Source organism: Periplaneta americana, chromosome 4 (genome assembly GCF_040183065.1).
Source record: "Periplaneta americana isolate PAMFEO1 chromosome 4, P.americana_PAMFEO1_priV1, whole genome shotgun sequence".
Classification (NCBI taxonomy): Eukaryota; Metazoa; Arthropoda; class Insecta; order Blattodea; family Blattidae; genus Periplaneta; species Periplaneta americana.
The window spans coordinates 94567049-94584164 of record NC_091120.1 but is presented as its reverse complement, the minus strand read 5'-3'; positions in this window follow the sequence as shown (position 1 = coordinate 94584164).

Here is a 17116-nt window from a genome sequence, read left to right as displayed (position 1 = left end):
AAAATATGAGATTTGCAGAAACATTCTCTCCATAATTTATTTCAATACCCACACAAAATTAGTAATACTGACAATACTTCATAAATTGCAAGTTAAAATACGGGAGAGATAAGTAAAATGGATATTATTCATTCCAGTTACGTCAAGAATGCTAAATTATAGCTGTAAAAATTCTATACTCTAATTTGTGTCTATTTTGTTACAGACAATTGACAACGAGACTTCAACTGAGCCAACTCTTACTAAGAAGAATATTGTGAGCCAGACTCAATCTTTCAATGACTTGATGCACTTCATGGCGGTATACACTAACTTCTCCTCTGATGTTAGGAAGGAATTAGGGCACGAATTTAAAGATTTTATTCGCTCTTGCACATTTAGTGGCAAATCCTGCTTGAATGAGACACTGTAAGAATATTAATACTTATATTTTTCTTTGTCTGTATGAATTTTATACTTAAAATAAGCAATTATGTTCAAAATATTTTGGAAACTGGGAAAGAGACTAGTTTTTCTTTTTACTAAAATCAAGCGTAAGGTATTGTTTCTCGTTAGAAATTGAAAGCCCTGCCGAAAATTTTAACACTGTGCGTAGATTTTTAGACTAAGGGTTTTGTACTAATTGAAATAACCGAAGCTAACTTTAGATGATTTTATTTACTTCCAACAGATGAAATGGAGCTCCTCTAACCTTCCTTCCTTTTGGGGACTTCTTAGTTAACCATAACACATAATTTTTCATTACATCTTTTACCCATTTTGAAATAATTCAGTTCCATTATCATGATAGAAATGGTGTTACCTTTTATAGTTCATCTTATTGAGCTATTATTCAAGTGACTTACTTAACGAAATAGTTTAATATGGATCCAAATAAAAATACGAACTTTCGTTTTATGGATTACACACGAAACGCATTCTACATAATCTAAAAATTAAGAAATTTAACTTCATTTATAAATTGTACGAGTTAAGCAGTTATATGAAATTATTATATTTCTTTCAAATTGACATAAAATATTAAGATATATATTAGCATAATTTGTGATATTACTTTTATATTTACAAAATCGGTATTTGAAATTGATGTAAATATTTATTAGTGATAACTATCTGAAACTCCTTCCTTTAAATTCTAAATCTTTAGAATCTTCCAGTAATGAATAATTTCGGTAGAGTGTTGGTGCGCTAAGCCAAAGGTTCCGGAATCGATACCCAGTTCCGAAACAATTTTTTCTTTGAAATTATTCAAGTCTGCTTCACAGGGAGCTTTACCTGAAAGCTAGATTTGCATAATATATACGTTACCGTAGGTATGTCAACAGAAAACCACAATAATTTCAAGTTACACAGAGTTTGTATGCATTAGATGTGGGTTTCTGGCATCTTGTCAGCCCATTCGAGTGGGAAAAAATTGAGACGGCCCCGGAATAATTTTTCCCTTGAAATTATTCAAGTCTTCCATTAATGGTTCAGCAATGAAAATCAAATCGATTTAAAAGGGAAGGTAAATCTTTGGCATTGAGCCCTTTCTAGCCTGCTCTCAGCTATACTTACGCCCTGCTGTGTTGTACTGTAGCTTCCAGTGTGAAGGCTTGGACTGAATTCATAACTAAAAGTAGAAATAAGTCTGTATATAATTTATTTCCCTTAGTCAAGCCCTTTTTTCGTAGATACAATATAAGTAGTCTAATTTCCAGTTTATTCTGAGTAGTACAATAAATCACGAAGGAAAGCGTTGGCTTATTTGCTAATATGTGTTTTGATCTTAAATAAAGGTGTGGGCCTGCTAATTTGTTATTAAAAATAATTACATTTCACCTGCATAATTCCCGGATTATGAACAAAATTCAACCAATAGCTAAGGAGAAAGCGCTGTACATCGACGAAGATAAAGATAGCATGTCAAAAACTACTTTTTTGTATCAGGAATTGCTGAAAATGAGTATTTTTAGAAAATCTCTAAATCATCATCATCATCATCATCATCATCATCATCATCATCATCATCATCATCATCACCATCATCATCATCATCATCTTTTTTTGTAGAATCACAAAATTTTCTCTGTGGAGAAAGTAAAAAGAAAATTAAGAGGAAATACAGCAGAATACGGATGATAAAAGAGTTAAATGTACATTTCATACTGTATGTGCTAAAATTGACAGCAATAGGCATATGCATTTAGAAAGCGATTAATTAATTTCCTCAAAATACAATAAACTTTCGTCTCATATGAACTGTAGATCCAAGAATAAAGCAATACAAACGAAAGGAAGGAATTTCCATGTGTAATATTGCGTGTTGCATAGATAGTATTGTATTATACTTCATTTATGTCATCCTCAATGAAAATTAAAACATCAATATCATCTGCTTTAATTGCTAGGCCTTTGATCTGTTCCGTCTTCGGGGGAATTCATCTTACCACCTTGTTCTTGGTCGTCCATATCTCGGTATCTTTGTGATTTGTAATTTAGTACTATTTCGGCAGCCTATTATTGTTCATTCTTAAAATATGCTGGGATACGAGTTGTGTTTTTTGTGTAATAGTTTCTTCTTAATTATATATATTTTGTTGTTGGCGGATATTTGGATTTCTGTTCTTGTCTAAACGAATAATACCAGCTACTGCTTTCAAAAATTTAATTTCAATTGGTTCTATTCTTCATTTATCATTTTTCTTTATTGTCTAGTTCTCGCAGCTATACATCAGTATCGGAGTTGCTAAGACTTTATAAAATTTCATTTGTGTACTACTTTGTGTTTTTTTGTCTTAAAAATTTTCTAATAGTCCCACATATTCTTCCAAATTTGTTTAATTTAATATCTAAATCTTCACTGCAGTCTTATGATACATTGAAAACTAAGTAGTTAAAATTCTAAACCTGTTCAATTGATTTATCATTAATAACTAATTTGAATCTGATAGGAGTTTTCCCCTGAAAGACCATAACCTTAGTTTTAGTCGTTGACACTTTTAGATTAGTCCTATATTCAGCCATAACCTTTTGAAGACTGTATGTGTTTATTTGTAGACTGTATTCTGATATCCCAAATACTGCCTGGTATCGGCAAATAAAATTGTCTTTAATATATTTTATTATCTAAATGTATTCCATTTATAATTTTTCCATTTATCTATGGCTTCATCAATATAAGTACAAAACAGAGCAGGGGACATGGGATACTCCTGCTTAACACCTTGATTTAATAGTTCTTTGGTATCACCTATTCTGTCTCCATTGTGTACTACTATTTTGTTTCCTTATACATAGATTTTATCACGTTTATTATATGACTGGGATATCCCTTTTTTCTCATTATTTCTCAAAGTTTGCTCCTTAGAACACGATCAAATGTCTTTTCATAATTGAAAATTAAAGTATATTCATATTAGGCCTGCTTGATTTTCAATTTGTTTTTATTTTTATACTCCAAATGTCTGTATAAAGATGAGCGCATTCTGACTTCTTTTTGTTAAAGTAGCTGTAAATCAACTTAAATATGTGCACTTTTCAGCTGACTTTTATATCTTGCAGAAATACACATAAGTAAGTATCTAGTATCCCATGCTTCAGAAATTAAATGGTGAATGTCTTCATTATCCCGTCATGAAATGCTGCACAAAACCGGAAGCAAAATTCAATTATGTTGGATTTAGTGACGTGTGCAATTACTGGGTATACTGGAGTAGAATCATTCTTTTTTAATTCTTACGTTTAATCCTAGATCATATATGTAACAGATAGGCCGGCCTTATAGGCTTTGACAACTTTTGTCAGGTTTACTACGCTGCCATCTAGTTGTTACATAAGGAGTCACGTCATAATTCCCATTTGAATTTCATTAGCGACTGTACTGCCATCTCGTGTTCGTTAGGGCGGACGGATGGCGATCCTGACGGTTGTTCTTTTCAAAGTGCTGCCGATTTTAACATAGCGATGAGTTATCTGTTACATATATGATCTAGGGTTAATCCATATCAGAATTTTTGTATGATGCCATATTGGTTTGTACTTACGAATAGGCTATCGTTAGCTATCACATATATTTTAGAGAAATAGTATAAACTGTATAATATTTATGGAAAAACAATTTTCATATAGCCTATTTGAAGCTAATCACTGATGGACTGAAGATTTAATATACAATTTTACAAACGGATAAATCAATTGAAAATATTCTAGACCATAACATTATTAATGTAGGACAAATGGGTTTGCTGCCAAACGTCCAGCATTAGACAACAACAACAACAACAATAACGACGACGACAACGACAACAACATTAAATATATCCACAATATAAAATGGACTTATTGTAAGTGATGTTTATTTGCAGATATTTCAAACATGTTATCAATAACGCTTTTGGAAACTGCTACACTTTCAGCACAGATAGAAGAACTATAATTCCAGGTAGAGATTATGGTAAGTTTATATCGTACATATTCCTATTAGAGTGTATTTTACGAAATAGAGAAATCAACAGAGAAAAAAGAGTACCACATCTGAGTTAAATTTACAGTCTAACGTTTACTTCCAAATCATACAAAATGTAGAGAACTGTTGCGGTTTTGTAAAACGCATTTTGACATACATTCATATGCCTACTCATTTAACTCTTTCATTCACTGCGTCCTACACAGAGGACAGCAACTTCAATGCCGCTTCATGGACAGTTGTTGACAGGTCCTTTTAGTCACCTGGTCCTCTTGAGTGGACAATTCATATCTGCAAATCTAGTCATCATGCTGTAAAAATGAGACTGTGGGCAATTTACAAAATCTTAAAAGGAGCAAAAAACAAACAATTAGACTTTTCTAAAAAAGAACATAATTCGTGACTGAAAGTGTTAAATGCCTCTTTATATATTATTTTCTTTCCTCTTGTCAAAGTGAGATGGTGGAAGAGACGGTGAAAACTTGCCTTGAACAAACCTCCCATTCCAAAATAACACTTGAAGTTGTAATTATAGATATTATTGGCAGAATTACCTGAGTAACTACAACCACAATAACATTGTATCTACTATATATGTTTGCCAGGAGACACGCCCGACGCGATGTTGTACACCGAACGTAAATATAAGGGTCTCAGCCTTTTCAAAGCTCAATGGGAAGCATATTTACAGCATCTCAATATTTGCAACACATTATTGAGAACCTCGAATCCTCTTGTCGTTTCTACAAGGAACATAGCAGCAGAAAAGAAAGTATGTTCCAGGAAGTTAAAAATTCCACCTGAAGATCTGGATATAAGTAACATCAATGTCCATAAACTACGACAAAATCTTAGGAAACAAGAGTACGACAAATGGTGTGCGCTTCCACATAAAGGAAAAGGTGTTATTTTATTTCAAGAATATACTCCCGGAAATGGATTTTTTCTAAGGAGGGTCTATCTTCCTCTGAATGGCGGGACGCAATTAAGATGAATGCTAACATAGCACCAGTGAGAAGTCTTCATGGGAGATCCTTGGACGGTTTCCGTTGCAGATACTGCAACGAGATTGAAACCTTAGCACACGTCCTAGGATCCTGTCAGCATGGAGAACTCCTGAGAAATTCACGCCATCATAACATCCGAAAACTAATAGCACAAGCCCTTAGAAACAAATCCTTCGAGGTCCATGAAGAGGTGCACTGCGTTGCGTCTGAAGGCGGCGGAATTAGAAGAGCGGACATCGTGGCTCTAGACAAGACTAATAGTAAAGGCTTTATACTGGACCCAACTGTTAGATTTGAGATGAGCCAGACCCAACCATCCGAGGTCAACAAAGAAAAACAACAAATTTATGAGCCTACTATTCCGTATTTTCGAGAAAAATATCAGATGGAAGGCACCTGGGAAGTACATGGTTTAATGATCGGAGCGAGGGGCACCATCCCACGATCAACTGTAAACACTATCAAAACATTTGGAATCCATGACATCATTCCAAAAATAATTACTTCAACCATTAAAGGGTCTGTGGCAATTCTGAAAAATCATTTATACGGACTATCATAATACCCCCCCCCCTTTTCTATTCGTTAGTGTGTGATTGTTACAAATATATGTACAAATTTCTTATTTCTTAAACTTAAGCTCCTAGTTCACATTTAAATTTGGCTCATCTATCTTACTGTAATCATTACTATTCTTATATGTGTGTTATTCTGTGTTTTTGGCAACCCAGGATGCCTGGGCAGACTATTTCTTGAAATAAATTATATATATATATATATATATATATATATATATATATATATATGTGTGTGTGTGTGTGTGTGTGTGTGTGTTTGTAGGTAATACGCGCACGTGTATGTAACATAAATCTGTGGTATTTTATGACAATTTTCTCCCACTTTTTGAACGGATAATTTCACGTTTCTTTTTCTTGAGGAAGTCATAGGTAGTTCATTTTAAATCCTCAGAGCTTTGACAAAGTAAGTTTTCGGCCTGAGATAATTATGTCTAAGGTGATAATAATAATTGTGACTATGCTCCAAGTGTTTTTTTGGGCACATATCGATATACCTAATTTTATTACATATACGGAACTATAAATAAAACATTAAAATACTCTAAAAGACGTTGAAATTAAATTCTATGAAATAAAAGCCACGATGCTACTGAAGTGAAATAAACAAATAAACAGACAAACACACATAAATAAATAAATAAATAAATAAATAAATAAATAAATAAATAAATAAATAAATAAATAAATAAATAAATAAATAAATAAATAAGTAAATAAATAAATAAATAAATAAATAGGCAGACAGACAGACAGACAGATAGATAGATAGATAGATAGATAGATAGATAGATAGATAGATAGATAGATAGATAGATAGATAGATAGATAGATAGACAGACAGAGAGACAGACAGACAGACAGACAGACAGACAGACAGACAGACAGACAGACAGACAGACAGATAGATAGATAGATAGATAGATAGATAGATAGATAGATAGATAGATAGATAGATAGATAGATAGATAGATAGATAGATAGATAGATAAAACCAAAGAAAGAAAGTCAAAACCCTAGAAATGAAATGATTAAATCCCAACCAAGTAAGTTGTCCCAACCAGGATTTAAACCCGGGCCCGCTCGTTTTACGGTCAGACATGCTAACCGTTACTCTACAGCGGTGGACTCCACTAACTGTAAGATCATATTAACGAAATATGATATTACGAAGGTGCTAATCAATTTTTGAAATACAAGTATAAAGTAGAGATAGCTGTAATATATCACTCCAGGTTGAAATGAAATTGTTTTTTGACGATTTCAGGCATATTTAAAAGTATGTCACAATAAATAAGATTAAGTTAACTCCTAACAACAGAATGAAACACAATGTAATAGCCCTAAACACGCATTATGCAAGTAAATACTAATGCGATAAGCTACTAAAAATAGTAGACACATTTTATCATTTTTTTTTATTTTCGCGCTAAAAGTACGGTTTCCTGAACATTTTATCACAGTACCTTAATTTATAAGTGTACTTTATATAATTGGTAGAAGTTGTATTAACGTCAAATTTTGACACATTTTATCATTTTTTTATTTTCGCGCTAAAAGTGTATGGTTTCCTGAACATTTTATCACAATACATTAATTTATAAGTGTGCTTTATATACTTGGTAGAAGTATTAATGTACGAATTATGTGTAACCAAAATTTTAAATTTAATTATCTTAAAAACATTAATTGTCTAAGTTTACAACGTTAATTTTTTGAAGTGTTTATGAGATAATATTGAAATTTAGAATGTGTGATTATGATATTGACATGCATATTCAGTAAAAATTTCAACTCTCTAGCTAAAAAATTGTGAATTTTAGAAATTTCAGTAGCGGATCGCCTGAATATTTTGCTTATGGATCGCCTTCTTTTAATAACATAATTTTTTCTTTATAAATTAAAATAAAATCTTGGCACTATATTCTATAATTTAGGTAAACTGAAGTTCAGCTACCTACGATGAGTTCATATAAACGTAAGACAGTACTTTACGGGCATAAAAAATGTAAGACGTTATCACGCTAGCTAAGAAGTAAGAATATGAGAAAATATGCAATCTGGTAAACTTGCCGAGAAGTTTCAAATTTACTTTCAGTAAAAATTCTGTTATTTAATGCACAGGGTGTCCGACTCAAGCCGTTTATAAATTGTTTTAGGCATCACGCACAACACGACTAGGATTGGACACACATTACAGTACTTTTTGTCGTTGAAGTTCTCTAACTCGCAGCGCTTGTGTTTTAGTTTAAGTAACGGTTCAGAACAGCTAAAATAATAAACAGACATAGGTTCGGAGGACTAATAGACACATTAATTCATACGATGCGTCTGAGTAAAGAAATATTTATAATACGTAATAAAACTCTCGAGGATAGTTCATGACTCTTAGCTAGAGTGATGTGTTGGTATGAATGTTTCGACTGCCTGAGAGGGTTCGATATTTGGTTCTTCCTTTCGTACTACATAATTTCGAACTTCGATTCCAGGTGATTCTAGAATACGGATTCTAATTAATACTACTTTAGAAATGAAGTACGCAATCCATCGCAACATTATGAATCAGAATGTTTCACAGAAGTAGTTATAAAAGCTCGAATTCTACTGTTGGTAACCATTCACGGTTTGTATATCTGAAGCTCGTAACAGCAAAAGTGAAAGATAGGAAGAGAAGAATTAAATATAAAATGTTCCAACAAGCAACTTGGTCGACATCGTCCAACTCCATGCGGGTTGTTATCGATCTCACGTCTTAGACCAGTGGTCGTCAGCACACGCTGAAAAGGGTATCGGGTAAGGAGTGTATCGGAATATGCTCCGTGGTGCAGAAGGGAGAAGGAGAGCTGGTGCGGGCGATCAGTATCTGTAGACGAGAACGCTATTTGCAGCACCGTTAAATATTATCATGTCATAGCTCCAGTGATAATCAATCAATCAATCAATCAATCAATCAATCAATCAATCAATCAATCAATCAATCAATCAATCAATCAATCAATCAATCAATTGCGCTGTAATTTTTAGGATTCATAGATAAATGTCTAAGGAAAGTAGATAAAAAATTCGAAATCAAAATTTTTTTTGGAAAGTGAAAAAAAAAAAAGAATACTAACTTCGAAGTGATCTATTCAAAACAGACATTGACACCCTCAAAAGTTGATAAGCTGCAAACTTTTTTATTTTTCACTTTAGATGGAGGGTCAAAGCGAGAGAAATGTGTAGAAAGAATGAAAATTAGTTTTAAAAGTAGTTGCTATTCAAAATCTTCACTGGTTTCCGTGTTATGTCTAGTTAAACAAAGGACTTCGTATGCAGAGTGACTAACTTTTGTCTGTTAGTACTGCGGATTCTCATAGAAATCATAAACATTTATGTTGATTAAACTCTAGTATGACATACTTTGAAATTCAGAAAAATAAAAAGAAATCATAGCAGTTTTTATATTTATTATTGGTATTACTGTCACTATTATTATTATTATTATTAGGTATTATTATTATTATTATTATTATTATTATTATTATTATTATTATTATTATGTGGACTGAAGCTGTCTTGTTTCATTTTCCTGCCCTAGCGCAAGAGCCATTTCACTTAAAACCAATCAAGATTTCATATTGCTATCTCATTTTTTTTAAATTTTCGGCACTTTTAACTCTAAAATAAATTTGATCCGTGTATATTTCTTTTCTTGAAATCTAATTTCGGCAGATATTAAGTTACGAAATTTCCGAAAAACTGTTTGTACCAATTCCTGGGATCTATCTCCGGTTCTAATTGTTCACATTATTTAGTTCTGGGCTCAGGTAAAAGGTAAAAATGCCAGCGAAATACATATTCTACACATCAGGATTTGTGGGTTGTTCACTTCTTCCACTGGATCCCTCAATAATTTCAGCAGAGATACATTTTTTTTAGCTTATTGACATAATAAACGATCATGCTGAGTATTTATTAATTATATGAAATATGCTTATTTTAATGCATATGTGAACACTGTGTCCATCAATAAACTGTCATTGCTGACGTAATTTCTAGCACGAACAAAACCCCACCACTAAAATACTGCATACCCGCCAGCAGCCACGGTTGCACTAGCGTGTATCTCTTACCCACGGGTAAGAAACGCTAGCCCGAGGGTGCACTGTGCTGATGACCGCTGTCTTAGACCATATGGTCTGTCACAGTCTGAATCCAACTGTTTTTCTTAGTTTATCCGGGTTTTCTCGTTCTCATGGTAGTGTCAGGAGGCGTTGCATATTCAAAATATATCGAAATAAATTAATAAACCGTTTTAAAATTCTGAGCGGGTTTGTTATTTAAAGATAATTGCTTATTCCGAATGAAACAAAACAAATAAATTAATTTGAAGGATTGGATATAACTTGTGTATTAAGAAAACGATGTTATAGGAACTATAAGAAGAGCAAATGACTTGATAAAACATTATCCAGGACTGGAATAAACATTGGAAAGGAGAAAGAAAGTAAATAATTAACATAATAGGTTGACAGCACGTGTTTAACATAACATTATTGTACGAATGCTAATAAAGTACCATTCACATGATGTCAGTGAACGTTATACCTAAGGTTGCCAACCTCCCGTATTTCTCGGGATCTCCCATATTTTCCCATAATTTTTAACATTCTCCCGACTCCCGTACTTTATTCTCTTCGAGTATTTTTCTCCCTTATTTTTGCACAAGGTAAAAATCATCATTCTAAAAATTTGATTTTCTCGCGAAAGATTTTCTTTATATGATGAATTTTGTTGTTCAAGAGATGCTTTACTTCACACCTGTGGAGTAACGGCTAGCGTGTCTAGCCGCAAAACCAGGTGGCTCGGGTTCGAATCCCTGTCGGGGCAAGTTACCTGCTTGAGGTTTTTTCCGGGATTTTCCCTCAACCCAATTTGAGCAAATGCTGGGTAACTTTCGGTGCTGGACTCCGGACTCACCGGCATTATCACTTTCATCTCATTCAGACGCTAAATAACCTAAGATGATGATACAGAGCCGTAAAATAACCTACTAAAAAAGATGCTTTAAAATGTGAAGTCGTAACGCTTGCCAGAAATAGGTTTTAATGCTCACCTGTTTAAAATCAAACAATATCAATATTATAAATTTGGAAAAACTGGCTAGTTTGTTCTAAGCATACCAAATAGTAATGCTCATACATAGAGGGTGTTTCATCTCATGAGCAATAATTGGACTGATATTCTAGACAGGAGCACAACACATCTATTGAAATCAGAGCTTCAAACTGCAGTCGACTTCAACTATTACGCGAAACAAAATCTGTTTCAAAATACACTTAATTTAAGCGTAGCTGCCGAAAATTATTTTTTAGTAATTGAACGGAATAGTTTGCCAATTTTCTATGTGAAATTTTGTCGATTCCTTAGTCTCGCGTATATCGTCCAAAAAAGTTCGCAATCCTATTTATACTCATATCTGATTCCGCCTACAACACCATTAAATACCTCCTTCATGTCTCGATTGTTATTTGGACTGCCTAAGCAAAAATAAACAGCTTAAGTAGACACTATATAGGCCTACAAAATTTTGGAATGAAGTACCTCACAAAATAGGTACAAGAAAACGAGATCATAAAGTAAATATGTTACGTCTTGTGCCTTGTAGGGTTATCGATGGAACTGTACCTGGATCAAAAGAACTACTTGGGTGCAGGACTGAGCCCCCAGGCGGGCGCTCGTCTCGTTGTGCATCACACTGAACACCAACCACTGCCAGAAGAGAACGGGATTACTGTTCCTCCGCACGTTGCAACTAGCATTGCTCTTTTGGAGGTAAGGATATAATTAATCTTCTATTACACGAGTTCTGTGTATTGTAAGAGTGATGCGAATAATTTCGACACTATTTGATGGAGATAAAATAGAGGAATGAGGGGACATGAAAAACTTGCATACCAGTACCGTCATTTTTAGTTCATAATATGGAGGGTACCATGCCAGAAGAGCGTATCAACGAAACTGCAACTTTAAATTAGAGCAATGAATATATAGAATAATTTCATCAGTTCACAAAGTGCAGTCGTAGAGAGCGGTCGTGTGGTAAACAGTGTCTATAAGTAGGTTAGCGTGTGGAAGAAGTTATGGGTGACGATCTAGTTTCCTACAGAGCGCGGATCGGAGGCTATAATGCAGGGCATTACCACAGGCATACAAAATGTGAAAATGCTGTAGTGATAGATAGTTCCAATATATTTCTGACCACGGCTGTTTTATCAATCCTCTTAATTATTGGAAATGTGGAGTTAAACCCTGGGCCTGGCTCTAGGGAAGGAAGAGATAACAGTGATGAAGTGTTTCAAAGAGAATGGATAAACTATATGAAAGAAACGAGAGAAGACAGACAGAAAGCAAGTGTTCTACTAAATAAAGTTTCAAATGACTTAGATACACTAGTTAATAGGTATAATGAAGTGGAAAATAAGTTAAAAGAGGTCATTCAAGAGCAGGTGGTGTTAAAAGCAATAGTGAAAAGATGGGAAATTGAAAGCAGAAGAAATAACATTGTTTTCTATGGTGTGGAAGAGGAAAATTATGAAAAAGGAAGTGACACTTGTTTCGTTGTGTTAGACTTATTAATTAAATTTTTCAGACTTAACTTGGAGGTAAGCGCAATAAATAATGCTTATAGAGTTGGGAGAGGAAAGAATAGACCAATTGTCGTGAAATTAAACAGTTATTTCATCAAAGAACACATTATGGCTAACACGAAACAACTTAAAGGATCTAAGATTTACATCGAGAATGACTTCTCGAAAGAAATAAGAGAGAAACGAAAGAAATTAGTACCATTATTAAAAGAAGCCCGCTTTAAAGGCTTTAAAGCAAGCTTAGTGAATGATAAAATAAAGATAAATGGGAATATAGTCGACCTAGAATTCCTCAAAGATAAAAATATTGAGGATGTATTGAGCAGCTGCAAAAATAATAGAAATACGAAAATGGCGACAGATAGAAATAGATCATCCTCTCCACATAACGCAAACAGAAGAAGAAGTGGGTCACGAAGTAGAAAATCTAGAAGCGTAGAGAGAACCGAGCAGATAAGTAATGCTACTGATAGGCTTCAGCAATCTGAAATAACAAATTGGAGAATGGATGGGCTTACAGGAGCAAAGGAGTTAATAAGCTACCTAGATAAAACTGAGAACGATGTTAACAGAAATCCCGACAGACGAAACAAGAGTGGAGAAGGAAAACCTAGTTTGGAAGAAGTTACAGGAGCTAGAGAGGATGCTGTTAGGGGAAGTGTACCACAGGCTACCAGGGAGGGTAGACCGAGGAGCTCGAGTGGATGTATAGCAAGAAGGAGCGGTTTTGGAGCAACTAATGAGGTCAGCGCAAGTGAAGATCTGGTGACACAGTCTGGTGGAAGTTCGTGGTGCTTGAGAGGAAGTGAAACGTCTACTGTAAGGAGAATCGTTGCTGGATCAAACGATGAGGTCGATGCAGGTGACGAACATTTGCTCAGAGGTAAAATGACACATAGGAACTTTAATAAAAATAGATATGAACAATCTAATTCGAATAAGGATATAGTTAATGAAAGAATTTACTCGCTAAGAGATAGGCAGCAACAACGAATAAACTTTCCTGCTATTAGAAAAATTAATAATTAATTAAGTAAGAATGGTAGACATATTTAAAAAAAATAAATAAGATTTATTAGTGTCGAAGTTTTAATAAATAAAATTGAAAATAATACTTTTATGAATTTATTAAGTAATAACGGTGTAAATTATTATAGATGATAAAAGTGATAAAAAGATTAAGACGTTATAAATTGGTAAATATTATTCTTCAATTTGACAGGATGGTACTAAGTTATAAATGTATTAGAAACATAATAGCAATGAATGTAAATGAGTGCATGCGATTGAATTGATTAAAGTGGAATTTATGTTATCATGTAATTAGTTTGACAAATAATGTGTTTAAACAAGTAAGCTGACAGCTGTAATAAGGTTACGTCGAGGATTTTGCTGACGAGCGTAAGCACGAGGTTAGACACTGCCCTACATATTCACATAGAATGTACTGATTCAGCTATTCTGTTTGTTCACATATTGTCTGCATCTGCTAACCTCTATGCGATATTTATTACATGAAATAGTTAAGTATTCTGTAAACGAGGAACTGAAATTTAAATATAAATATGACTGTGGTAAAAGATAATTAGATGAATATAGCAGCAGGGACGATTTATATACACTTGTTTATTATAGAATAAAAAAAATGAGAATTTCAATCTTAGCATGTAGACAAGTTTTGAATGTGTAAAATGAATGCGATAGGGTGAAAACTTGCACTAAAACCAGAAGTAAGTGTAAGTTAAACCACATAAGTTGAATAATTATATGATAGAAAATTTGTTGTTAAATTGTGTAAATATTGTGTATTATCATTATTTGTGAATGTATCAGTTTTAAGATTAAGTTTATGTACTTTTGAACTATTAATAAATAATATCAATAATATAGAATAATTTCTTCTATCCTTGTCTACATCACAAGGTATTTTCTTTTATCCTTTCGTCCTCATGTCCATTGTAATTTTCAAAAGTTTGTTTTGAGACATAAAAAGGTGTCATTAAAATACTCAGATAACTCTGCATTTGTTGATACAACCATCTGGTATGATGCCTTCGATACGTATTGACCGTCTGATTGAGGTTCTGGCTGATATGTACATCTATTACTAGGCAGTAGGCCTACATCTCACTTGATGATATGTGTCAGACGAAGAACAATAATTATTGTTTGTGTGCATGTTAAGTCTGATTAGTGTAATTATGTAACTAGTCAGCGATGTATGCAATGGAAGAACTGGCCACCCTACCCCATTGTCTCCTGGCTTAGTTGACTCATGAATGATACCTTATTGGTGTCACTTGTGAGGTTCAAATGTATGTATGTATGTATGTATGTATGTATGTATGTATGTATGTATGTATGTATGTATGTATGTATGTTCATTCATAGTTTTCTGCACATGGGCAGGTATTTCACTGCAAACCCAGCATCATCTACTCTTTCCTATTTTCTGCTTTCCTTCTTGTCTCCTCATATGATACATATATATTCGTCTATCATCTGGTATCTTCTTCTGCCCCGAACTTTTCTTCCGTTCACCATCTCTTCCAGTGCACCCTTCAGCAGGCAGATTCTCTTTAGCCAGTGACCCAACCAATTCCTAGTTAACAAACAACAACAATATGTATTGTATATTGCATGTGATCAAAATAAATATAGGTTATATGAATCATAAAGTTGATTTAGGGGTTGGTTTCAGAAACGTTCAAGATTAGTGGCCCAACAGTTCTATTTGTTATTTTAAATCACTTTGATGTGGTGCAACTTTCCATGAATTAAAATAAATACACACAGTAGGCCTACATACATACATACAAACATACATACATACATACATACATACATACTTACATACATACATACATACATACATACATACATACATACATACATACATACATAGACCTACATACATTTGCTGATGATATGGTGTTGTTACCAGAAGAAGAGATGACATTAAGGAATATGTTACTGAAGCTAAATGACAGCCGTGAGCAGTATGGGATGAATATAAATGCAAACAAGACGAAGAAGATGGTTATCGGAAGAAAAATAAAGAACGCAAATGTACGAATTCGAAATGAGACAGTAGAACAAGTGGACTTCTTCATATACTCGTACTTGGGTGTACTACAAACAGTAACATGAGGTGCTGCCAGGGAGTCAATAGGAGGATAGCAATGACAAAGGAAGCTTTTAATAGAAAAAGGAGCATCTTCTGCGAAACTCTGGAAATATAACTAAGGAAGAGACTAGTGAAGTGCTTTATGTGGAGTGTTGGCATTGTATGGGGGCAGAAACATGGATATTACGACGAAGTTAAGAGAAACTACTAAAACCATTTGAACTGTGTATATGGAGAAGAATGGAGCGTGTGAAATGGAAGAATAAGAACATATTATGTTTTATTTAATGACGCTCGCAACTGCAGAGGTTATATCAGCGTCGCCGGATGTGCCGGAATTTTGTCCCGCAGGAGTTCTTTTACATGCCAGTAAATCTACTGACATAAGCCTGTCGCATTTAAGGACACTTAAATGCCATCGACCTGGCCCGGGATCGAACCCGCAACCTTGGGCATAGACGGCCAGCGCTATGCCAACTCGCCAACTCGTCGACCAGAATAAGAAATGAACCTGTACTAGAAAGAGTGGGTCAAGAAAGAATAATGCTGAAACTGATCAGGAAGAGAAAAAGGAATTAGTTGAGTCACTGGCTAAGGAGAAACTGCCTACAGAAGGATACACTGGAAGGAATGGTGAACGGGAGAAAATTTCGGGGCAGAAGAAGATATGCCTACCAGATGGTATACGAAGATATATATATATATATATATATATATATATAATGGATCATATGCGGAGACAAAAAGGAAAGCAGAAAATAGGAAAGATTAGAGAATGCTGAGTTTGCAGTGAAAGACCTGCCAATGGGCAGAAAACATGAATGAACATACACACAACACATACATACATACATACATACATACATACATACATACATACATACATACATACGTACATACATACATACATACATACATCACTGCTTCATGGTCTCATGAGATTAATTTCCTCTCAAAAATATAGAGTGGGAGTAAGCTTGTTAAAACGAAGCAAGATTAATTATTGTTTAAGCTACAGTACAATTTTTTAAATTTGAACTCTAAGGGGAATTGGATAAAATAATAATATTCGAAACATCGACAATTCGAATTAACCAGAAAATCACTCATTATTTTTTTTAGAATATGAATATCAATAAGGAATTATGCATTCTTAATAAGTAATGGATATGCAGTGTACTTTGGCTTCCCTACTGTTATGTTTTAACTACATCCATGTAAAAATTAGGCTACCAATAGAAGAAAATATTTCAACTTACTTTCCAGACGAACCAGTAACACATTAACTTCTGCATATAAATAATGAAGATTTTTTTCAAAACTCTTTCGAG